We start from the raw sequence: 25,347 nt of genomic DNA on the forward strand, positions 1-25,347 counted from the left end.
ATATGAAAAGCTGCTCAACATCACTAATTATTAGAGAAATGCAAATCAAAAATACAATGAGGTATCACCTCACACCAGTTAGAATGGGCATCATCAGAAAATCTACAAACAACAAATGCTGGAGAGGGTGTGGAGAAAAGGGAACCCTCTTGACCTGGTGGTGGGAATGTAAATTGATACAGCCACTATGGAGAACAGTATGAAGTTTCTTTAAAAAACTAAAAATGGAATTACCATATGATCCAGCAATCCCACTACTGGGCATATACCCCAAGAAAACCATAATTCAAAAAGACACATGTACCCCAATGTTCATTGCAGCACTATTTACAATAGCCAGGTCATGGAAGCAACCTAAATGCCCATTGACAAACAGATGGATAAAGAAAATGTGGTACATATATACAATGGAATATTACTCAGCCATATAAAGGAACGAAATTGGGTCATTTGTAGAGACGTGGATGGACCTAGAGGCTTTCATACAGAGTGAAGTAAGTCAGAAAGAGAAAAACAAATATAGTATATTAACACATATATGTGGAACCTAGGAAAATGGTACAGATGAACCGGTTTGCAAGGCAGAAATTGAGGCACAGATGTAGAGAACAAACGTATGGACACCAAGAGGGGAAAGCAGCAGGGTGGTGGTGGTGGTGGTATGATGAATTGGGTGATTGGGATTGACATGTATACACTGATGTGTATAAAATTGATGACTAATAAGGACCTGCTGTATCAGAAAATAAATAAAATTAAATTAAAAAAAACTACAATGCGATATCATCTCACACCAGTCAGAATGGCCATCATAAAAATATCTACAAAGAACAAATGCTGGAGAGGGTATGGAGAAAAAGGAACCCTCATACACTGTTGGTGGGAATGTAAATTGATACAGCCACTATGGAGAGCAGTATGGAGGTTCCTTAAAAAACTAAAAATAGAACTACCCAATGACCCAGCAATCTCACTACTGGGCATATACCCTGAGAAAACCATAATTCAAAAAGAGTCATGTACCACAATGTTCATTGCAGCTCTCTTTACAACAGCCAGGACATGGAAGCAACCTAAGTGTCCATCGACAGATGAATGCACAAAGAAGGTGTGGCACATATATACAATAGAATATTACTCAGCCAAAAAAAGAAACGAAATTGAGTTATTTGTAGTGAGGTGGATGGACCTAGAGTCTGACATACAGAGTGAAGTAAGTCAGAAAGAGAAAAACAAATACCGTATGCTAACACATATATATGGAATCTAAAAAAAAAAAAGGTCATGAAGAACCTAGGGAAGTTCTTCAAGACGGGAATAACGACGCAGACCTACTAGAGAATGGAGTTGAGGACACGGGGAGGGGGAAGGGTAAGCTGGGACAAAGTGAGAGAGTGGTATTGTATATATGGATATATATATACACTACCAAATGTAAAATAGATAGCTAGTGGGAAGCAGTTGCATAGCACACAGGGAGGTCAGCTCTGTGCTTTGTGACCAGCTAGAAGGGTGGGATAGGGAGGGTGGGAGGGAGGGAGACGCAAGAGGGAAGAGATATGGGGATATATGTATATGTATAACTGATTCACCTCGTTATAAAGCAGAAACTAACACACCATTGTAAAGCAATTGTACTCCAATAAAGATGTTTAAAAAATGGAATGTTTTTGTTACATTTAAGTAGAGAACTGCACGTGGAAACACAGTCAAGAAGGTTTTTTTCACTTAACTTATGTGGAACCCAAACATCAAGGTGATTAACATAACCACGCTGGTGCAAATGATTTTCAAAGCTTGATTTGGATATTTGAGTATGTTGGCTATCTCCCACGTGGTATAACATTGATTGTTCTCAATTAATGTCCTCAATTTTATTGCTATCAACTTCAACCGGTCTACACGACTGTGGAGCACTGTTCAGCGAGAAATCTCAGCACGAAACTTCACAAACCACTTTTGACATGTTCGATCAGTCACAGCACCTTTTCCATACACTGCACAAATCTTTTCTTGCGTTTCAGTTGCATTTTTACCTTTCTTGAAATAATAAAGCATAATATGCCGAAAATGTTGCTTTCTTCTTCCATCTTCAATATTAAAATGGCTACACAAAAATTCATCAATTTTGATTTTTTTTTTTTTTTTTTTATGCCAGTCTAACTTTTATAGCTACTTTATTTATTTATTTATTTATTTATTTATTTTTTTGGCTCTGTTGGGTCTTCGGTTCGTGCGAGGGCTTTCTCTGGTTACGGCAAGTGGGGGCCACTCTTCATCGCGGTGCGGGGACCGCTCTTCATCGCGGTGCGCGGGCCTTTCACTATCGCGGCCCCTCCCGTTGCGGGGCACAGGCTCCAGACGCGCAGGCTCAGTAGTTGTGGCTCACGGGCCCAGCTGCTCCGTGGCATGTGGGATCCTCCCAGACCAGGGCTCGAACCCGTGTCCCCTGCATTAGCAGGCAGATTCTCAACCACTGCGCCACCAGGGAAGCCCCAATTTTGATTTTTTAAAAAAATGCACACTGATAGGACAGCTGTTACAATACAATCTGACAAAATTGTTTTTTTTTAAATCTTTATTGAAGTATAATTGCCTTACAATGGTGTGTTAGCTTCTGCTTTATAACAAAGTGAATCAGTTATACATATACAATATGTTCCCATTTCTCTTCCCTCTTGCATCTCCCTCCCTACCACCCTCCCCATCCCACCCCTCTAGGTGGTCACAAAGCACCGAGCTGATCTCCCTGTGCTATGCGGCTGCTTCCCACTAGCTATCTATTTTACATTTGGTAGTGTATATATGTCCATGACACTCTCTTACCCTGTCACATCTCACCCCACCCCCTCCTCATATCCTCAAGTCCATTCTCTGGTAGGTCTGTGTCTTTATTCCCGTCTTGCCACTAGGTTCTTCATGGCCTTTTTTTTCCCCTTAGATTCCGTATGTATGTGTTAGCATACTGTATTTCTTTTTCTCTTTCTGACTTACTTCACTCTGTATGACAGACTCTAACTCCATCCATTCTGACCGGTGTGAGATGATATCTCATTGTAGTTTTGATTTGCATTTCTCTAATGATTAATGATGTTGAGCATTCTTTCATGTGTCTGTAGGCCATCTGTATATCTTCTTTGGAGAAATGTCTATTTAGGTCTTCTGCCCATTTTTGGATTGGGTTGTTTGTTTTTTTTGTTATTGAGCTGCATGAGCTGCTTGTAAATCTTGGAGATTAATCCTTTGTCAGTTGCTTCATTTGCAAATATTTTCTCCCATTCTGATGGTTGTCTTTTGGTCTTGTTTATGGTTTCCTTTGCTGTGCAAAAGCTTTTAAGTTTCATTAGGTCCCATTTGTTTATTTGTGTTCTTATTTCCATTTCTCTGGGAGCTGGGTCAAAAAGAATCTTGCTGTGATGTATGTCAGAGAGTGTTGTGCCTATGTTTTCCATTTTGAGTTTATTTTTGTGCATGGTGTCAGGGAGTGTTCTAATTTCATACTAATGGTTTATCAATTTTGTTTATCTTCTCAAAGAACCAGCTTTTAGTTTCATTGATGTTTGCTATTGTTTCCTTCATTTCTTTTTCATTTATTTCTGACCTAATCTTTATGATTTCTTTCCTTCTGCTGGCTTTGGGGTTTTTTTGTTCTTATTTCTCTAATTGCTTTAGGTGCAAGTTTAGGTTGTTTATTCGAGATGTTTCCTGTTTCTTGAGGTAGGCTTGTATTGCTATAAACTTCCCTCTTAGCACTGCTTTTGCTGCGTCCCATAGGTTTTGGGTCGTCGTATCTCCATTGTCATTTGTTTCTAGGTATTTTTTGATTTCCCCTTTGATTTCTTCAGTGATCACTTCGTTATTAAGTAGTGTATTGTGTAGCCTCCATGTGTTTGTATTTTTTACAGATCTTTTCCTGTAATTGATATCTAGTCTCATAGCGTTATGGTCGGAAAAGATACTTGATACAATTTCAATTTTCATAAATTTACCAAGGCTTCATTTGTGACCCAAGATATGATCTATCCTGGAGAATGTTCCATGAGCACTTGAGAAAAATGTGTATTCTGTTGTTTTTGGGTGGAATGTCCTATAAATATCAATTAAGTCCATCTTGTTTAATGTATCATTTAAAGCTTGTGTTTCCTTATTTATTTTCATTTTGGATGATCTGTCCATTGGTGAAAGTGGGGTGTTAAAGTCCCCTACTATGATTGTGTTGCTGTTGATTTCCCCTTTTATGGCTGTTAGTATTTGCCTTATGTGTTGAGGTGCTCCTATGTTGGGTGCATAAATATTTACAATTGTTATACCTTCCTCTTGGATCGATCCCTTGATCATTATATAGTGTCCTTCTTTGTCTCTTGTAATAGTCTTTATTTTAAAGTCTATTTTGTCTGATATGAGAATTGTTACTCCAGCTTTCTTTTGATTTCCATTTGCATGGAATATCTTTTTCCATCCCCTCACTTTCAGTCTGTATGTGTCTCTAGGTCTGAAGTGGGTCTCTTGTAGACAGCATATATATGGGTCTTGTTTTTGTATCCATTCAGCCAGCCTGTGTCTTTTGGTGGGAGCATTTAATCCATTTACATTCAAGGTAATTATCGATATGTATGTTCCTATTCCCATTTTCTTAAATGTTTTGGGTTTGTTATTGTAGGTGTTTTCCTTCTCTTGTGTTTCTTGCCTAGAGAAGTTCCTTTAGCATTTGTTGTAAAGCTGGTTTGGTGGTGCTGAACTCTCTCAGCTTTTGCTTGTCTGTAAAGGTTTTAATTTCTCCATCAAATCTGAATGAGATCCTTGCTGGGTAGAGTAATCTTGGTTGTAGGTTTTTCTCCTTCATCACTTTAAGTATATCCTGCCACTCCCTTCTGGCTTACAGAGTTTCTGCTGAAAGATCAGATGTTAACCTTATGGGGATTCCCTTGTGTGTTATTTGTTTTTTTCGCCTTGCTGCTTTTAATATGTTTTCCTTATATTTAATTTTTGACAGTTTGATTAATATGTGTCTTGGCGTGTTTCTCCTTGGGTTTATCCTGTATGGGACTCTCTGTGCTTCCAGGACTTGATTAACTATTTCCTTTCCCATATTAGGGAAGTTTTCAACTATAATCTCTTCAAATATTTTCTCAGTCCCTTTCTTTTTCTCTTCTTCTTCTGGGACCCCTATAATTCGAATGTTGGTGCGTTTAATGTTGTCCCAGAGGTCTCTGAGACTGTCCTCAGTTCTTTTCATTCTTTTTTCTTTATCCTGCTCTGTAGTAGTTATTTCCACCATTTTATCTTCCAGGTCACTTATCCTTTCTTCTGCCTCAGTTATTCTGCTATTGATCCCATCTAGAGTATTTTTAATTTCATTTATTGTGTTTTTCATCGTCATTTGGTTCCTCTTTAGTTCTTCTACGTCCTTGTTAAATGTTTCTTGCATTTTGTCTATTCTATTTCCCAGATTTTGGATCATCCTTACTATCATTATTCTGAATTCTTTTTCAGGTAGACTACCTATTTCCTCTTCATTTGTTAAGTCTGGTGTGTTTTGACCCTTTTCCTTCATCTGCTGTGTGTTTTTCTGTCGTCTCATTTTGCTTATCTTACTGTGTTTGGGGTCTCCTTTGCACAGGCTGCAGGTTCGTAGTTCCCGTTGTTTTTAGTATCTGTCCCCAGTGGGTAAGGTTGGTTCAATGGGTTGTGTAGGCTTCCTGGTGGAGGGAACTAGTGCCTGAGTTCTGGTGGATGAGGCTGGATCTTGTCTTTCTGGTGGGCACGTCCACGTCTGGTGGTGTATTTTGGGGTGTCTGTGGCCTTATTATGATTTTAGGCAGCCTCTCTGCTAATGGATGGGGCTGTGTTCCTGTCTTGCTAGTTGTTTGGCATAGGGTGTTCAGCACTGTAGCTTGCTGGTCATTGAGTGATGCTGGGTCTTGATGTTGAGATGGAGATCTCTGAGAGATTTGTGCCGTTTGGTATTACATGGAGCTGGGAGGTCTCTTGTGGACCAGTGTCCTGAAGATGGCTCTCCCACCTCAGAGGTACGGCCCTGATGCCTGGCTGGAGCACCAAGAGCCTTTCGTCCACACGGCTCAGAGTAAAAGGGAGAAAAAATAGAAAGAAAGAAAGAAAGAAAGAGGCTATAATATAGTGAAGTAAAATAAAGCTATTATAAAGCAAAGCTATACAGACAAAATCTCACTGAGAAGCATACACATATACACTCACAAAAAAAGGAAAAGGGGAAAAATTAATATCTCCTGCTCCCAAAGCCCACATCCTGAATTTGGGATGATTCGTTGTCTTTTCAGGTATTCAACAGATGCAGGCACATCAAGTTGTTTGTGGAGTTTTAATCCGCTGCTTCTGATGCTACTGAGAGAGATTTCCCCTTCTCTTCTCTGTTCGCACAGCTCCCGGGGTTCTGCTTTGGATTTGGACCCGCCTCTGCCTGTAGGTCGCCTGAGGGCGTCTGTTCCCCGCCCAGACAGGACGGGGTTAAAGGAGCAGCTGCTTCGGGGGCTCTGGCTCACCCAGGCCGCGGGGAGGGAGGGGTACGGAGGAGGCGGGGCGAGCCTGCGGCGTCAGAGGCTGGCGTGACGTTGCACCAGCCTGAGGCTTGCAGTGCGTTCTCCCGGCGAAGTTGTCCCTGGATCATGGCACCCTGGCAGTGGCAGGCTGCACAGGCTCCCGGGAGGGGCGGTGTGGAGAGTGACCTGTGCTCGTACACAGGATTTTTGGAAGCGGCAGCAGCAGCCCCAGCGTCTCACGCCCGTCTCTGGGGTCCGCGCTGATAGCCACGGCTCGCGCCAGTCTCTGGAGTTCGTTTAGGCGGTGCTCTGAATCCCCTCTCCTTGCGCGCCACGAAGCAAAGAAGCAAGAAAAAGTCTCTTGCCTCTTCGGCAGCTGCAGACTTTTTCCCGGTCTCCCTCCCAGCCAGCTGTGGTGTGCTAACCCCTTCAGGCTGTGTTCACGCCGCCAACCCCAGTCCTCTCCCTGTGATCCGACCGAAGCCCGAGCCTCAGCTCCCAGCCCCGCCCGCCCCGGCGGGTGAGCAGACGAGCCTCTCGGGCTGGTGAGTGCTGATCGGCGCCGAGCCTCCATGCGGGAATCTCTCCGCTTTGCCCTCCGCACCCCTGTTGCTGTGCTCTCCTCCGTGGCTCCTAAGCTTCCCCCCTCTGCCACCCGCAGTCTCTGCCCGCGAAGGTCCTTCCTAGTGCGTGGAAATCTTTCCTCCTTCACAGCTCCCTTCCACTGGTGCAGGTGCCGTCCCTATTCTTTTGCCTCTGTTATTTCTTTTTTCTTTTGCCCTACCCAAGTACGGGGGGAGTTTCTTGCCTTTTGGGAGGTCTGACGTTTTCTGCCAGTGTTCAGTGGGTGTTCTGTAGGAGCAGTTCCACGTGTAGATGTATGTCTACTGTATCTGTGGGAAGGAAGGTGATCTCCACGTCTTACTCTTCCGACATCTTCTCCCACCTAACAAAATTGTTTTGAATGAAGTTAAAGACAACTAAGCTCTACTAGAGCCATCTTATGGAAAACAACGAATGAACTTTTTGACAAACCCAATATATACATTGATGGCTAAATAATATTCCATTGATTGAATTATTTAAGTAATTATTAAGTTCCTGTGCTAGTCCTGAGACACAGTGTTGAACACGGATAAAAGATCTCTAACTCATTTAACTATTCTCTTATCCATGGCTAATCAGATTGTTTCACCATCTTTAAACTGATTTTTGTTCCTGCCCAGAACACTGGATAACTGGCTGAGGAATTGGGAGGAGGATAACATTATTTTGGAAAACTCTTTTGATATTTAGGGTATTAATCAAAATCTGCAGAAAAGCCTTTGCTACCCTTCAGTACCTTAAAATAAAATCCGTTCTCTCTGCATCGATTTAACAATAATAATAACAATAGACACTTAATGAGTGCAGTCTAAATATGTTCCATATATATTTTTTAATCTTCACAAAAGACCTATGAAGTCCACAGAGTTATTGGTTGTATTATTATTTCCATTTTATTTATTTATTTTTTTAAGGATTTTCTTATTTATTTATTTATTTATTTATTTATTTTTGGCTGTGTTGGGTCTTCGGTTCGCGCGAGGGCTTTCTCCAGTTGCGGCAAGCGGGGGCCACTCTTCATCGCGGTGCGGGGACCGCTCTTCATCGCGGTGCGCGGGCCTTTCTCTATCGCGGCCCCTCCCGTCGCGGGGCACAGGCTCCAGACACGCAGGCTCAGCAATTGTGGCTCACGGGCCCAGCTGCTCCGTGGCATGTGGGATCTTCCCAGACCAGGGCTCGAACCCGTGTCCCCTGCATTAGCAGGCAGATTCTCAACCACTGCGCCACCAGGGAAGCCCCTATTTCCATTTTATAACTGAGGAAAATGAGGCACAGTGAGTTGCCTAAGATTACAAAGGAAATAAATAGAAAGACTAGAATTTGAGTCTGGCATCCTGACTTCAGAACCCTTACTCTAAGCTACCTCTTGTTAACACTGAACTTAGTATATAACTGTATTCTTTTTTTTTTTAATTAATTAATTAATTTATTTATTTATTTATGGCTGTGTTGGGTCTTCGTTTCTGTGCGAGGGCTTTCTCTAGTTGCGGCAAGCGGGGGCCACTCTTCATCGTGGTGCGCAGGCCTCTCACTATCGCGGTCTCTCTTGTTGCGGAGCACAGGCTCCAGACGCACAGGCTCAGTAATTGTGGCTCATGGGCCTAGTTGCTCTGCGGCATGTGGGATCTTCACAGACCAGGGCTCGAACCCGTGTCCCCTGCATTGGCAGGCAGATTCTCAACCACTGCGCCACCAGGGAAGCCCCTATAGCTGTATTCTTGAAACATTGTATGTGTTGTAATTATTTTTCATGTCTGACTCCTAAATATAAGTATGAGCTTCTGGAGGGCCTGGGCCATGTCATTAATTTTTATATGACTAGAAGAGTGACATGTTTGTAAGAGCTATTCAGTAAATTCTGAAGAATGAATAAATGAGTGCATGAATGAATGCTATCTTGGAAATGTAACATATCTCAAAAGGGGGTAAGGTTGTGCTGGGGAATAGGTATTAAGAAAATGCAGACTTATTTCCACAAGAGTAATACTTTTCTATGTGTATAAGGCATCACTATTCCAGGATCAGATGTGTGTTGACAGACATACATTTCCTCTCTGGTCTATAAAACGTGAAAAAAAATCTAGATGAAACTTCATTCAGTCATCTGCATACTATGTGGATATCCATCATCTAGATATATGATTAGAGGCCTATATTTGGAAATATTCAAATGTTTGGTGTCATACAACCCAATTTTTACTGGATGAAGTTTTACTTTTCATCCTGAGATTTCCATTCACAATTAATACAATTTTTAAAACTTTTAGTCAGGGCTAATTGAGTGACAAGGTCAATTTAGAAGTTAGAGCAAAAGCACCAGCTGTTGGATTGATATTGAATGTCTTTCCTTGTGGAATGGAGCCTCTATGCAAGTATGGCAGAGTGAATTTCTCAGTCTCAGCTGTTGTTACAGGCAGCTTTTTGCAGACCAGCTTGATCAGTGCTTCACAGTAGAGCTGGTAGAGGTTAAGATATTTGTGAGAGGATTTAGTTGTCATATAACTGGGGAGTACTATTGGCATTGCAGGGATCTGAGCCAGGGATGCTAGACAGGCTACATTATATGAGGAGTTGGCAAAACAGAGATTTGCCCCATGTCCCATCTGATTTTTAAATATTAAAAAGATATTATTTTATTATAAATGGCTTTTCTTTTATTTACCTTTGAATGGTATTTGTAGATAGATTATCTTTGAATTTATGTTTAGAGAGTTAAGGGAGCTTTAGAGAATGTTTTAGAAGGGGAGCATTGGGTCTTAAAGAACCAAACCATACATCTTTAGAATAAAAGTGTTCTGGATTATCACAGGATTTCATTTTTCTTAGAAAGTGAAATTCCAGGTGAAATTTAGTAGGCTGAGATGTTTGGTAAATATCCAGAGAGAATTATTGAATTAATACTTGGGACATTTAGAGTCTAACACATTTCAAGTCTACACTTCCCCAAGTCTGTTGTTTTCTCTCCTCTTTCCCCAGTGAATATAAGATGTACCAGCATTTGCGGGTGGGGGTAGGTGGTGGTGGTGGTGGTGGATTTTTCTAAATGCAATTAGGAGGACACAGATTGTATAGCCTGGAAGTTTCCTTGCTTTATGTCTGACATTATCAGATCTTTTCTTGAGGAAGAAAAATCTGGCAGAAGGATACTGGATAATTTCAGATAAGAAAAATTATACCTTCCAGACTGGGTCACTCTAGGTAAGTAAAGATAAATGAGATTTGTCATATTTCCTCATACTTACGGATCTTTTTTTCCCCCCTTCTGATCATGCTTCCTGATTCTTAGGACTTTTTTCATCTCGTCTCCTGAAATCTTGGAGAAGAGGAATCTACACACAGGGATTATGTAGATAAGAAAGTTGAAAATAACATTGATCTGGGACAACTCCCAGTCTTGGCCTCATCACCTTACTTTCTCAACTTGCCCTGGAGGGCAAATGCAAGCTTATTTCTTTGCTTTCTAGGCTAAACCCTCTTTGAAGCCTGAAAGTTTTATACTGTGTGAACATAAAATTTTATAGCCAGTGATTTCAGGATTCTAATTCTTATCCTATTGGAGTATTTTATTTAGAAACCATTTTCATTCTGAAAAAGTCAGCCTAAGCTTCAATTTACAGCCCCTCTACCTCTTTGCATTTCCCCAAAATCATCTCATATCTTTTGCGTGGAGGAAAACCTGGGTTGATAACTAGTTACATTCTAAGTTACTCCTCATTATGTAATAGTTTCAATAAGGTTGGCATATTTTAGAGTGTTATTATAACAAGAAGGCTGGGCATATCCTGCTTGCATCAGTGTTTAAATCCTGAACTACACTTCTACCTGCATGAGGACAGATTCTTAACTGATCTTGTTTTGATGTTTGGTTGATTCTTTTGTCCTCTCATGTTTACAAGAAGGTAAACATTGTAAAACAAACATGTTCCTGTGAATGTTTATAGTGGTGTTTGTTTCATTTTTGCAAATACAAAGGAAAAAGCAAAACAAAAATAAAATCAGCACTCTGGAGATGGGAGTGTGATGAGAATGAGTGGAAAGCCAGGCAGGAGAGGGCAGAGGGTTCTTGAAGAGGGTTGGGAATCTAGTGTTAAGTGAGGGTAAAGTTTCCAATGATCTTTTCTGTCATTTTTCTAAAGAATTCAAGGCCTCCTAATATTTCAAGATTTTAAACCTAGGTAATGGAGATTGATTTGAGCAGCCACATTCTTCTATCTCCTGATTTATCATTGGACTAAAATTCCATCAGAAGCAAAGATCTTGAATTTGTCTGTCAGGCCAAGGTGTTATTGACATGTAGTCTGGGAAAGGAAACTCAATTATACATTAAAATCCATCAATTCTTTGAACAGATTAGCTGTCAACTAGCAAGACCTTGGGTAAAGAGTATTGGAAGAGGGAAAGAGGAAGAGCTCAGAAAAGGTCCATAGGTAAACTTTTCTGGGAAAGGCAGATGGAACTTATAGACATTCCTGAGGACCCCCGGCTGTTGGAGGCAAGGGGTGGATTTGGAAAGCAGTAGGGGATGACTATCTAAAGGGTTGTGAAGGACTCAGTGGTGAGCTACTCCAACATGTGCACTGCCTGGCACAGTTTGTAGAGCATAGTAAGCTGACATCAGAGATTATTTTCTTTCCTTCTCTCACAGCTTCCTCTGAGATTTGGCCTCTCCTGCAGTCTCCGGAATAGCTTTCCAGGACTTGCACTGGCTGGAATAAGACGTCTTTTGTGTTCCCAACCCTGTATGTCTATACACCTGGAATGATCTCTTGTTTGTAAAATGTAATAGCCCCTTTCTAATGGAACAGCAAATCAGGAATACTCTGAGGGAGAAAGGAAGAAGGTGATTTCCTCACCAGTTTCTACTATACTTAAAAGTAATGTGCAGATAATTTAAAACTCCTGTGTGGAAGGGCTTATATGCCTTCTTATGGAGACAGATAAGATTGCACATTTCATTTCATTTTGTGCAGGCATCCCAGTGGGGCTAGAGTTCCAATTACTAGTTAGTGAAATGATTCTATAGGGCCTGATGGAACCTGATTTTAGAGAAAGGAAATTGCTTCTCTTCTGTTAACAGTTTTTAATAATCTAGCAATTGGGAAGACCTGAATTTCTCAAGTGCCTGACTGTTATACATTGAAGAAATGCCAGTCTTCTGTTCTTTTGATGTGGTGGTGATTCTACACAAAATGAGAGTCAGCGAGATAACTTGGAGCATGCTTATCAAAATAGAACAGAAAGTCATGTTTACCAGTAAAATAACAGAGAAGAAAAATTCCAGTTGGTTTGGTGCCATATTCAAGAAGAAAACTGGCATTCTCCCAACTCTCCCTGGATAACATTTTTTTTAACTTGTAAGAAATGGTATGAAAAAGTAACTTATCACACACAGAGAAATAGAAAAGGCAAGTAAAATACCACTTAACAAAACAACATACTACATCGGCTTATGTTAACTTTACCTGGTTCACGTTGGCAGGAGCCATCAGCTATACTTCTGCCACCTGTTATTGCTGTTTGAATTCAAACCCTGGCCAGTGGTAACATTATAAAACGAACAATAGCCAGACAATCTGGTCAGTTGTATTTTTTTGAATACACAGAGAATTGCACAATCACTTGGGCTTGGAGAGGTGCTACTCATACTCGAAGGGCTCTTTTTTGCTGATCTAAGCTCCATAGGAGGCAAGACTTTTAACATTTTGGTTTCAGCCAGAGCAGCTCTCATTTTTTGTCTGTTTTATATATTAATATCCTATAAAATATTTGGTTTGAAGGAAAAGTTTCTGCTCTTAAAACAAACATGTATCCCACTGATTTAGGAATGAACATATATTTTAAAATAACATGTAAGTTAATTTGTTTTCTGAAAATCAAACACTTAAATTCTGAAAGGAAGCTCATTATTTCAAGATAACTTCTTTATTTTATTCTTCTGAGAAGCAGAATACTTTTAAAACCTTATGATGATTGCTAATTGTTTTCTCTGAAAATCCAGGTCTTTCTTTATATGTTAAATTTGCCTAAAGGAGAATATGTCTGTAAAGATGCAAAAGAGCAATCATATCCAGCTTTCTTCCCTTCCCCCCTATCTCCACCTTTGTCTACAGCTTTATGCCTTTGCTTTGCTTCATGTTTTTCTGCTTTTTTGAAATGCTGACCTGCCTCCTCTGTCTTTTCACACCCACCATTTCTGCAAGGTCCAGCTAGAAATCCACTTCTTAATTAATATCTGCCACAGATTGACAATTTGTTTTCTTCTTTTCTGTTATAGTATGTGTGCTTGAGCTCTTATTTGTGGCTTCTAGTATACTGTGTTGTTATTTATTACTCAACATCTACACCCACACAGAAAAGAGAGTGGAATTAGTTTCAGAGAGAAAGGAATTAGTCATCAGTGAGTACCTACTTAGCTCTCAGCAGTGTGTTTGATGCTTGCCTGTGTGTTATCTCATGGTGTAGTGGTTACATTCATGTACTCTGGAGTTAGAGGTTCTGAGTTTAAAACTAGCTCCTTGAAAACTATAATTCAAAAAGATACATGCACCCCAATGTTCATAGCAGCACTATTTACAATAACCAAGACATGGAAGCAACCTAAATGTCTATCGACAGATGAATGGATAAAGAAATGTAATATATATATATATTCCGTTTATGGAATATATATATACACACACACACACACACACAAACACACACACACACAATGGAATACTACTCAGCCATAAAAGGAATGAAATAATGCAATTTGCAGCAACATGGATGGATCTAGAGATCATCATACTCAGTGAAGTAAGTCATAAAGAGAAAGACATATATATCACTTATATGACAAAAATGAACTTATTTACAAAACAGAAACAGACTCACAGATATAGAAAACAAACTTATGATTACCAAAGAGGAAAGAGGGTGGGAGAGGGATAAATTAGGAGTTCGGGATTAGCAAATACAAACTACTATGTATAAAATAGATTTTAAAAAAGGTCCTACTGTATAGCACAGGGAACTATATTCAATATCTTGTAATAAAACATAATAGAAAAGAATATGAAAATGAATATATATACAAATAACTGAATTGCTTTGCTGTACAGCAGAAACTAACACAACATTGTAAATCAACCGTACTTCAATAAAAAAAACTAGCTCATTTGCCTACCAGCTGTGTGGCTTTGGACAAGTTTCTCTATGTTTCAGTTATTATTTTATATGTAAATTGGAGCTAATAATAACCTTATTTTGTTGTTGTAAGGATTAAATTAGATTATACATGTAGAAGACTTAGAGTACCTGGCCTATTTTGAGCCCTCAATATATGTTAAATATTATTATTAGCCCAAAGAATCACCCTATGATGTAGACATTCTCTCTGTCTTGCTGGTGAAAAAACCTGAGGCTGATAGGTTACAGAGGCAAGGAATGTTGAATTATAAAGGGATAGTAGATCAGTGGTTTTCAAATATTTTTCTAATATTTTTAGTCATGTCCTTTTTTTGTCATATTAAAACTTTCCTATAAGTCCAATCAATAATAAAATAAGCCGAGGTGAAGTTTTTCTGGTTGGAGCTGGATGGAGGGATCACATTATCTCTGGGTTAGGTTACTTCCTTCATCCCTTGAGGCACCTCCTCAGGACCTTAGATGACTTCAAAATACAATCTTACTCTTTATTTTTTACTGTGAAGTAAATGGGGCTGAGAGAGGTGAAGTTATTGGTCCAAGATCATAGGTACAAACTCAAGAACTTTATTCTTTCCACTCTGCCATTCTGCTTCAAGGAGACATGTGGTCACCTCTTCTACTTTGCCTTGCCTAGATTCTTGTGACTATTTCTGACAATTGCCGTAATGGAGAACAAAAGTTACCTCTCTCATATCCCAGTAAGAGAATACAAATGCAACCACACACATGTCAGAAGCTGAGTGCTTTGAATTGTTTGGAGGCAGTGAATTACCAATGTAAAAGTTCTCAAAGGAGACAAAGTTTTGAAAGTCTTTCATTTGAATGATTATATGAAAAAAAAGAATAAAATGAATATTTGAATGAATTTTTTCCTTTTAAATGACATCATGCATTTCAAGAATTTTAAGCTTAAGCTGACAGAAATAATAAGGAAGGTGACTGAAGAATCTCAGCTCTTTAGTGGTCTAATGCTAAGGATTTTACTTCACATCAATTGGCTCTCCTTGGTGTCACTATTGTAGAAATTTGAGGGAGACAATTTTTTTAAAAATATTTATTTATTTACTTGGTTGTGTCAGGCGGGCTCCTTAGTTGTGGTATGCATGTGGGATCTAGTTCCCTGAGCAGGGATCGAACCCAGGCCCCCTGCATTGGGAACCCAGAGTCTTCACCACTGTGCCACCAGGGAAGTCCCAGGAGACAATATTTTTAAGGGAAAATATAATATATGAAATAAAGCCCCAGGCTGTAAAACACTAGAAAGCAATTTAAGACAATTCAATAAATTGGGATTCATTCAATGAGATCAAGAAATGAAGATTTCATGTCCTACAAGGTTAGTATGGGAAGTCATATAAATGCATAAAACCATAATGGCATATATTCAACAAACATATTAAAAAATCTACCAAGAGCCTAGCACTGTGGATTTAAAGATGAATAAAATAATGGTTCCTGTACCCAAAGAGCTCAGTCTCTGATAATACATGTGCTAATCCTCAACTTTTGTACACTGGATATTAGGTGTAGATGTGTGGCTTGAGCTGACACTAAGGAGGCAGGTGCATGTTTTGAAGAGAGTATGTTTGTGGGCTTGCATGGTGTTGGTGGAGGAAAATGTGGAAATTTATGTGAGAAGAGCATAGGATCTTCAATCAGAGAACTGTGCTCCTCCCTTATTGATTGCCTGACTTTGGACAACATGCCTAGCACCTCTGAGCCTTAGTTTCCTTGCCTGTAAATGGAACTAATGCTAATACCATTTTTATAAGTGACTGTGGATTCTAATTAGATTATGAATAAGAAAGTGCCTTATAAGCCATTTAAATATAGACATCAGTTGAGACTTTTTCAACCTTGCTTCTCAATGGCTCTTCTAAGTGCTCCTCCAAGCAGTAGTAATCACTCAGATCTGTAATGAAATGTCTTTGTGAATTTCTCCCCAAAGAATTTACTAGCATCAGCAATTCATATGGTCATGGGGAAGGGTCAGATCATGCCTTAATCAACCATTGTACTGTTTTTTTATCTCTCTGTCCTGGATTTCTTCCAGGATCTCCAACTCCTTTGCATTCTGTTATACAAATTAACTTTCCTCATTTTGGGAAGCATTGGTGCCAAGCCAACACTAAGGTCCTGGAGGTTCAGCTTCCCTCCCAAGTGCTTTTCAGAATGTTTTTTCCAACAATATATCTTTCTTCCTCAGATAAAGTCAGCCTGTAACACTATAAAGTATTAAAACACATTTTAGTGTTTTAGGCTACTACCATTTTTATTGTGGTAAAAAACACATAGCATGAAATTTACCATCTTTACCCCTTTCAACAGTACAGATTATAGTAATATTGAGTATATTCCCATTATTGTGAAACAGATCTCTAGAACTTTTCATCTTGTAGAACTGAAAATCTATATCCATTATGCTACAACTCTCCTTTTCCACAGCCCTATTACAATGATTTAAAACAGAGGTCCCCAACCCCCAGGCCACAGACTGGTATTGGTCCATGGCCTGTTAGGAACTGGGACACACAGCAGGAGGTGAGCAGTGGTCAAGCAAGGGAAGCTTCATCTGTATTTACAACCGCTCCCCATCGCTTGCATTACTGCCTGAGCTCCACCTCCTGTCAGATCAGCGGCAGCATTAGACTCTCATAGGTGAGCTAACCCTACTGTGAACTGCACATGTGAGGGATCTAGATAACGCACTCCTTATGAGAATATAATGCCTGATGATCTGAGGTGGAGCTGAGGCAGTGATGTTAGCACTGGGGAGTGGCTGCACATACAGATTATCATTAGTAGAGAGGTTTGACTGAACAGAGACCATAATAAATCAGTTCCTTGCAGACTCATATCGATACCCTATCAGTGAGTGGCAAGTGACAATTAAGTTGAATCTGGTGGCAGGCTTTATAGTGGCAAGTGAGTTGATATACTTCAGTTGTACAGCTGCATCTGGTGGCAGGCTTTAAGTCAGAATCTGACACTTATTTTAGTCCACGTGTGGCCCGCCCATTATTTTATTTACCACTTCCATCCACACCTCTTTCCTGCACTTGTCTCAGTCACAATTTTGGTAAGCCCACAAGCTAACCCTGGCCAAAATGAGTGAAAAGACAAACGTCGCTGGAGAGCTTCTTTGAGAAGGAGAAGAGACCAAATGATGAGGCAGCAGGAGACTCTAAGACTGGCAACAAAAAGAAGCTGCATTTAAAAGAAAATACGAAGAGTCCTACTTAAATTACGGGTTCATTGCAACAGGTGATTCACATTCTCCAGGCCCGCTTTGTACTATATGTGGCAACCTGCTATCCAACAAAGCCATGAAACCTTCAAAAGTGCTTTGCCACATGGGGACAAAGCACCCTGCATTAAAAGACAAGGCTTTGGTGTTTTTCAAAATAAAAAAACGTGAACACGAAGAACAGAAGCAATTATTGAAGACCACCACTTCATTAAAAGTGTCTGCACTGAGAACATCATTCTTAGTGGCTAATCACGTTGCTAAAGCTAAGAAGCCCTTTACTATTGGTGAAGAGTTGATCCTGCCTGCTGCTAAGTACATTTGTCGTGAACTTTTAGGAGAGGCTACAGTTCAAAATGTGGCACGTGTTCCTCTTTTGGCTAGCACCATAGCTAGATGAATTGCTGAAATAGCAGAGGATACTGAGGCACAATTGTTAGAGAGGTTAATGAGTCACTATGGTACACAACCAGGTTGACGAGTCTACTGATGTTGACAACAAGGCAACAATGCTTGTTTTTGTGTGATATATTTTTCAGGAAGATGTGCATGAGGATATGTTATGTGCACTTTTGTTGCCAACCAATGCCACATCTGCAGAACTATTCAAGTCTTTGAATGATTACATATCAGGAAAACAGAATTGGTCATTTTGTGTTGGTATATGCATGGATGGAGTGGCTACCATGACTGGACTGCTTTCTGGTTTCACTACTCGGGTTAAAGAAGTCTTTTCTGAATGTGAGTCTACGCACTGTGTCATCCATAGAGAAATGCTAGCTAGCCGAAAAATGTCACCTGAACTTAACAACGTTTTGCAGGATGTGATTAAAATTATCAACAACAATAGAGTACATGCCCTTAACTCACATCTGTTCACACAACTCTGTGAGGAGATGGATGCAGAGCACACACGTCTTCTCTTATACACAGAAGTGAGATGGCCTTCTAAAGGTAGATCACTGGCCAGTTTTTGAGTTACTAGAGCTGCTCCAGATTTCTTTTAGAAAAACTGTCACCACTGGCAGCACATTTCAGTAACACAGAATAGGTCACAAAACTTGCTTACTTGTGTGACATATTCAACATGCTCAACGAACTCAATCTCTCACTTCAGGGGAGAACAACTGTGTCTCAGACAGCAGATAAGGTGGCTGCATTCAAAGTCAAACTGGAATATGGGGGCGATGAGTGAACATTGGGATTTTCAACATGTTTCAAACTTTAGCAGAGATTTTGAAAGAGATTGAGCCAGGGACTTTTTTCTCCCAGCTGGTGCATGATCACTTATCTAAGCTTTCAAAAGAGTTTGAGCATTACTTCCCAACCACAAAAGACCCCGAACTGGGAAGGAATAGATCCAATACCTATTTGTGAATAAGCCAGCTGAATTGACTTTGTCTGTGCTAGAAGAGGATCAACTGCTTGAGATGGCAAATGACTGTGACCTTAAAAGTGTTTTTGAGACAACTTCAAATCTCCATACGTTGTGGATTAAAGTCAGGCGGAATATCCTGAGATTTCCGCAAAAGCACTGAAAAGCCTGCTTCCATTTCCAACATCCTATCTTTGTGAAGGAGGCTTTTCTGCAGTGACAGCAACCAAAACAAGATTACAGAGTAGATGGGACATAAGTAACACACTTCGGGTGTCACTCTCTCCCATCACCCCCACATAGGACCATCTAGTGCAAGAAAACAAGCTCATTATGGTGAGTTGTATAATTGTTTCCTTATATATTACAATGTAATAATAATAGAAATAAAGTGCACAATAAAGGTAATATGCTTGAATCATCCTGAAACCATCATTTTAGAAGGTGATGATAATGATTTTATTATTACCTATAAATTTGAGATTTTTACTTCAAATATAAAGGGGCAAGTTTCTTTTTTTTCCATGATTTTATTTTTTCCATAATTTTATTAAAAAAATTTTTAGGGGCTTCCCTGGTGGCGCAGTGGTTGAGAATCTGCCTGCCAATGCAGGGGAAACGGGTTCGAGCCCTGGTCTGGCAAGATCCCACATGCCATGGAGCAACTAGGCCCGTGAGCCACAACTACTGAGCCTGCGCGTCTGGAACCTGTGCTCCACAACAAGAGAGGCCGCGATAGTGAGAGGCCCACGCACCGCGATGAAGAGTGGCCCCCGCTTGCCACAACTAGAGAAAGCCCTCGCACAGAAACGAAGACCCAACCACAGCCAAAAATAAATTAATTAATTAAAAAAAAATTTTTTTACTGGTGTATGGTTGATTTACAATGTTGTGTTACTTTCTGCTGTACAGCAAAGTGAATCAGTTATACATATTTCCACTCTTTTTAAAATTCTTTCCCCATATAGATCATTTTTAAAAATTAATTTTTATTGTAGTATAGTTGATTTGCAATGTTGGGTTAGTTTCTACTGTAAAGCAAAGGGAATCAGTTACACATATACATATTTCCACTCTTTTTTAGATTCTTTTCCCATATAGGTCATTACAGTATTGACTAGAGTTCCTTGTGCTATACAGTAAGTCCTCATTAGTTACCTATATTATGTATTGTAGTGTGTATATACAATCAAAATCTTCCAATTTATCCCTCCCTCCCCTTTCCCACTGGTAACCATAGGTTTATTTTCTACATCTGTGACTCTATTTCTGTTTTGTAAATAACTTCATTTGTACGATTGTTTTTAGATTCCACATATAAGCAATATCATAGAAAATTTGTGTTTCTCCATCTGACTTACTTCACTCAGTATGACAATCTCTAGGTCCATCCATGTTGCTGCAAATGACATTATTTCATTCTTTTTATGGCTGAGTAATATACCATTTTATACATATACCACATCTTTTTTATCCACTACTCTGTCAATGGACATTTATGTTCCTTCCATATCCTGGCTATTGTAAATAGTGCTGCTATGAACATTGGGGGTGCATGTATCTTTTTGAATTATGGTTTTCTCTGGATATATGCCCAGCATTGGGATTGCTTGTTCATATGGTAGTTCTGTTTTTAGTTTTCTAAGGAATCTCCATAGTGTTCTCCATAGTGGCTGTACCAATTTACATTCCTATCAACAGTGTAGGAGGGTTCCCTTTTCTCCACACCCTCTCCAACATTTATTATTTGTAGAATTTTTGATGGTGGCCATTCTGACTGGTGAGGTGATATGTCATTGTAGTTTTGATTTGCATTTCTCTAATAATTAGTGATGTTGAGCATCTTTTCATGTGCTTTTTGGCCATCTGTATGTCTTCTTTGGAGAAATGTCTACTTAGATCTTCTGCCCATTTTTTCATTGGGTTGTTTGTTCTTTTATATTGAGCTCCATGAGCTGTTTGTACATTGTGGAGATGAATCCCTTGTTGGTCGCTTCATTTGCAAATATTTTCACCCATTCTGTGGGTTGCCTTTTCATTTTGCTTATGGTTTCTTTTGCTGTGCAGAAGATTTTAAGTTTAATTAGGTTCCATTTGTTTATTTTTGTTTTCATTTCCATGACTTTAGGAAGTGGATCAAATAAGATTTTGCTGCTATTTATGTCAAAGGATGCCCATGTTTTCCTCTAAGAGTTTTATAATATCTGACCTTATATTTAGGTCTATAATCCTTTTTGATTTTCTTTTTGTATATGGTGTTAGGGAGTGTTCTAATTTTGTTCTTTTACATGTAGCTGTCCAGTCTTCCCAGCATCACTTATTGAAGAGGCTGTCTTTTCTCCACTGTATATTCTTGCTTCCTTTGTCAAAGATAAGGTGACCATATGTGCATGGGTTTATCTCTGGACTTTCTATTCTTTTCCATTGATCTTTATTTCTATGTTTGTGCCAGTGCCATACTGTTTTGATGATTGTAGCTTTGTAGTATAGTATGAAGTCAGAGAGCCTGATACCTCTAGCTCCATTATTTGGGGTCTTTTGTCTCTCTATACAACTTGTAAAATTTTTTGTTCTAATTATGTGAAAAATGCTATTGGTAATTTGATAGGGATTTCATTGAATGTGTAGATTACTTTGGGTAGTATAGTCATTTTGACAATATTGATTCCTCCACTCCAAGGGCATGGTATATCTCTCCATCTGTTTGTGTCACCTGATTTTCTTCATCAGTATCTTATAGTTTTCTGAGTACAGGTCTTTTGCTTCCTTAGATAGCTGTATTCATATGTCTGTTATTATTTTTGTTGCAGTGGTAAATGAGATTGTTTCCTTAATTTCTCTTTCCGATCTTTCATTGTTAGTGTGTAGGAATGCAAGAGATTTCTGTATATTGATTTTGTATCCTGCAACTGTACCAAATTTACTAATGAGCTCTAGAAGTTTTCTGGTAGCATCTTAAGGATTTTCTATGTATTGTGTCATGTCATCTGCAAACTGTGACAGTTTTCCTTCTTCTTTTCCAATTTGGATTCGTTTTACTTCTTTTTCTTCTCTGATTGCTGTGGCTAGAACTTTCTAAACTATGTTGAACAAAAGTGGAGAGAGTGGACATCCTTGTCATGTTCGATCTTTGAGGAAACGTTTTGTTTTTCACTGTTGAGAATGATGTTTGCTGTGGTTTTGTCATATATGGCCTTTATTATGTTGAGTTAGGTTCCCTCTTTGCCCACTTTCTGGAGAGTTTTTATCAAAAATTAGTGTTGAGTTTTGTCAGACGGTTTTTCTGCATCTATTGAGATGATCATATGGCTTTTTATTCTTCAGTTGGTTAATGCAGTGTATCACATTGATTGATATGTGCATATTGAAGAATCCTTGCATCCCTGGGATAAATCACACTTGATCATGGTGTATGAGCCTTTTAATGTGTTGTTGGATTCTGTTTGCTAGTATTTTGTTGAGGATTTTTGTGTCTATGTTCATCAGTGATATTGGTCTGCAATTTCCTTTTTTGTGGTATCTTTGTCTGGTTTTGATATCAGGGTGATGATGGCCTCATAGAATGAGCTTGGGAGTGTTGCTTACCCTGCAATATTTTAGAAGAGTTTGAGAAGGACAGGTGCTAGATCTTCTCTAAATGTTTGATAGAATTTGCCTGTGAAGCCATCTGCTCCTGGACTTTTGTTTGTTGGAAGATTTTTAATTACAGTTTCAAGTTCAGTACTCGTGATTTGTCTGTTCATATTTTATATATCTTCCTGGTTCATTCTTGGAAGGTTTTACCTTTCTAAGAATTTGTCCACTTCTTCCAGGTTTTCCATTTTATTGGCATATAGTTGCTTTTAGTAGTCTCTTATGATCCTTTGTATTTCTGTTGTGTTAGTTGTAACATTTCCTTTTTCATTTCAAATTTTATTGAGTCCTCTTCTTTTTTTTTCTTGATGAGTCTGGCTAAAAGTTTATCAATTTTGTTTATCTTCTCAAAGAACCAGCCTTTAGTTTCATTGATCTTTGCTTTTGTTTTTGTTTGTTTGTTTGTTTGTTGCCTCTATTTTATATATTTCTGCTCTGATCTTTATGATTTCTTTCCTTCTAGTTAGTGTTGGTTTTGTTTTTTCTTCTTTCTTTAGTTGATTTAGATGTAACATTAGATTGTTTATTTGAGATTTTTCTTGTTTCTGAGGTAAGATTGTATTGTTATTAACTTCCCTCTTAGAACTGCTTTTGCTGTGTCCCATAGGTTTTGGATTGTTGTGCTTTCATTGTCATTTGTCTCTAGGTATTTTTTGATTTCCTCTTTGATTTCTTCAGTGATCCATTAGTTGTTTAGTAACATATTGTTTAGCCTCCATATGTTTGTGCTTTTTTTACAATTTTTTTCTTGTAATTGATTTCTAATCCAAGCACAATGCTAGCATCGTCAGAATAGATGCTTGATACGATTTCAATTTTCTTAAATTTACCGAGGCTTGATTTGTGGCCCAAGATATGATCAATCCTGGAGAATGTTCCATGTGCTCTTGAGAAGAAAGTGTATTCTGCTACTTTTGCATGGAATGTACTATAAATATCAAATAAGTCTATCTGGTCTAATGTGTCTTTTAAGGACTGTACTATCTTATTGATATTCTTTCTGGATGATCTATCCGTTGGTGTAAGTGGGGTGTTAATGTCCTGACTCTTGTTATGTTACTGTTGATTTCCCCTTTTATGGCTGTTAACATTTGCCCTGTATACTGAGATGTTCCTATGTTGGGTGCATGTAAATTTACAGTTGTTATATCTTCTTTTTGGATTGATCCCTTGATCATTATGTAGTGTCCTTCTTTGTCTTTTCTAACAGTCTTTATTTGTCTTATATGAGTATTGCTATTGCAGCTTTCTTTTGATTTTCATTTACATGGAATACCTTTTTCCATCCCCTCACTTTCATTCTGTATGTGGCCCCAGGTCTGAAGTGGGTCTCTTGTAGTCATCCTATATATGGGTCTTGTTTTTCTATCCATTCAGCCAGTCTGTGTCTTTTGGTTGGAGCATTTAATCCATTTATATTTAAGGTAGTTATCGATATATCTGTTCCTATTGCTATTTTCTTAATTGTTTTGGGTTTGTTTTTGTAGTTGTTTTTTTCTTCTTTTCCTCATTTGTTTTCATCTCTTGTGGTTTGATGACCATTTTTAGTGTTGTGTTTGGGTTGCTCTTTCTTTTTTTATGTGCATCTATCATAGTTTTTTGGTTTGCATTTCCATGAGGTTCTGGTATAGCAATCTATATCTGTACAATGTTGTTTTAAAGTGCTGGTTTCTTAATTTCAAATGCAAGTCTCATTTGCTGCATTTGTGCTCTCCTCTTTTCACATTTGCTGGTTTTGATATTATATTTGTGTGTGAATGTTTTCCTACTTTTACTGTATGTTTGCCTTTACTGGTGAGCTTTCCAATTTATGATTTTCTTGTTTCTAGTTGTGGCCTCTTCCCACACACCCTACCCCCTGACCCCCACCTATTGAAGTTCCTTTAGCATTTGTTTCAAAGCTGGTTTGGTGGTGTTGAATTCTCTTAGCTTTTGCTTGTCTGTAAAGCCTTTGATATCTCTGTCCAATCTGAATGAGAGCCTTGCTTGGTAGAGTATTCTTGGTTGTAGGTTTTTCCCTTTCATCACTTTAAATATATTGTGCCACTCCCTTCTTTCCTGCAGAGTTTCTGCTGAAAAATTACCTGATAACCTTATGGGGATTCCCTTGTATGTTATTTATTGCTGTTCCCTTTTAGTTTTTAATATATATTATTTGTATTTAATTATTGTTGGTTTGATTAATATGTGTCTTGTTGTATCCCACCTTGGGTTTGTCCTGCATTGGACTCTCTGTGCTTCTTGGACTTGATTAACTATTTCTTTTCCCATGTTAGGAAGTTTTCACCTATAATCTCGTCAAATATTTCCTCAGGTGCTTTCTCTGTCTTTTCTTCTTCTGGGACCCCTATAATGTGCATGCCATGTTTAGTGCTGTCCCAGAAGTCTCTGAGACTGTCCTCATTTCTTTTCATTCTTTTTTCTTTATTCTGTCTGTGACACTGATTTCCACAACTCTGTTTTCCAGCTCACTTATTTGTTCTTCTGCCTTAGTTATTGTGCTATTGATTCCTTCTAGTGTATTTTTCATTTCAGTTATTTTGTTTTTCATCTCTTTGTTTGCTCTTTAAATCTTCTATCTCTTTGTTAAACATTTATTTTATCTTCTCGATCTGTGCCTCCATTCTTTTTCTGATATTTTGGATCATCTTTGCTCTCATTACTCTGAATTATTTTCCATGTAGATTGCCTGCCTCCTCTTCATTTAGCTGGTCTTATAGGTTTTAATCTTGCTCCTTTGTCTGCAACATATTTTTTATCATCTTATTTTGTCAGACTTA

This window comes from Balaenoptera acutorostrata, chromosome 9, assembly GCF_949987535.1.
Source record: "Balaenoptera acutorostrata chromosome 9, mBalAcu1.1, whole genome shotgun sequence".
Taxonomy (NCBI): Eukaryota; Metazoa; Chordata; class Mammalia; order Artiodactyla; family Balaenopteridae; genus Balaenoptera; species Balaenoptera acutorostrata.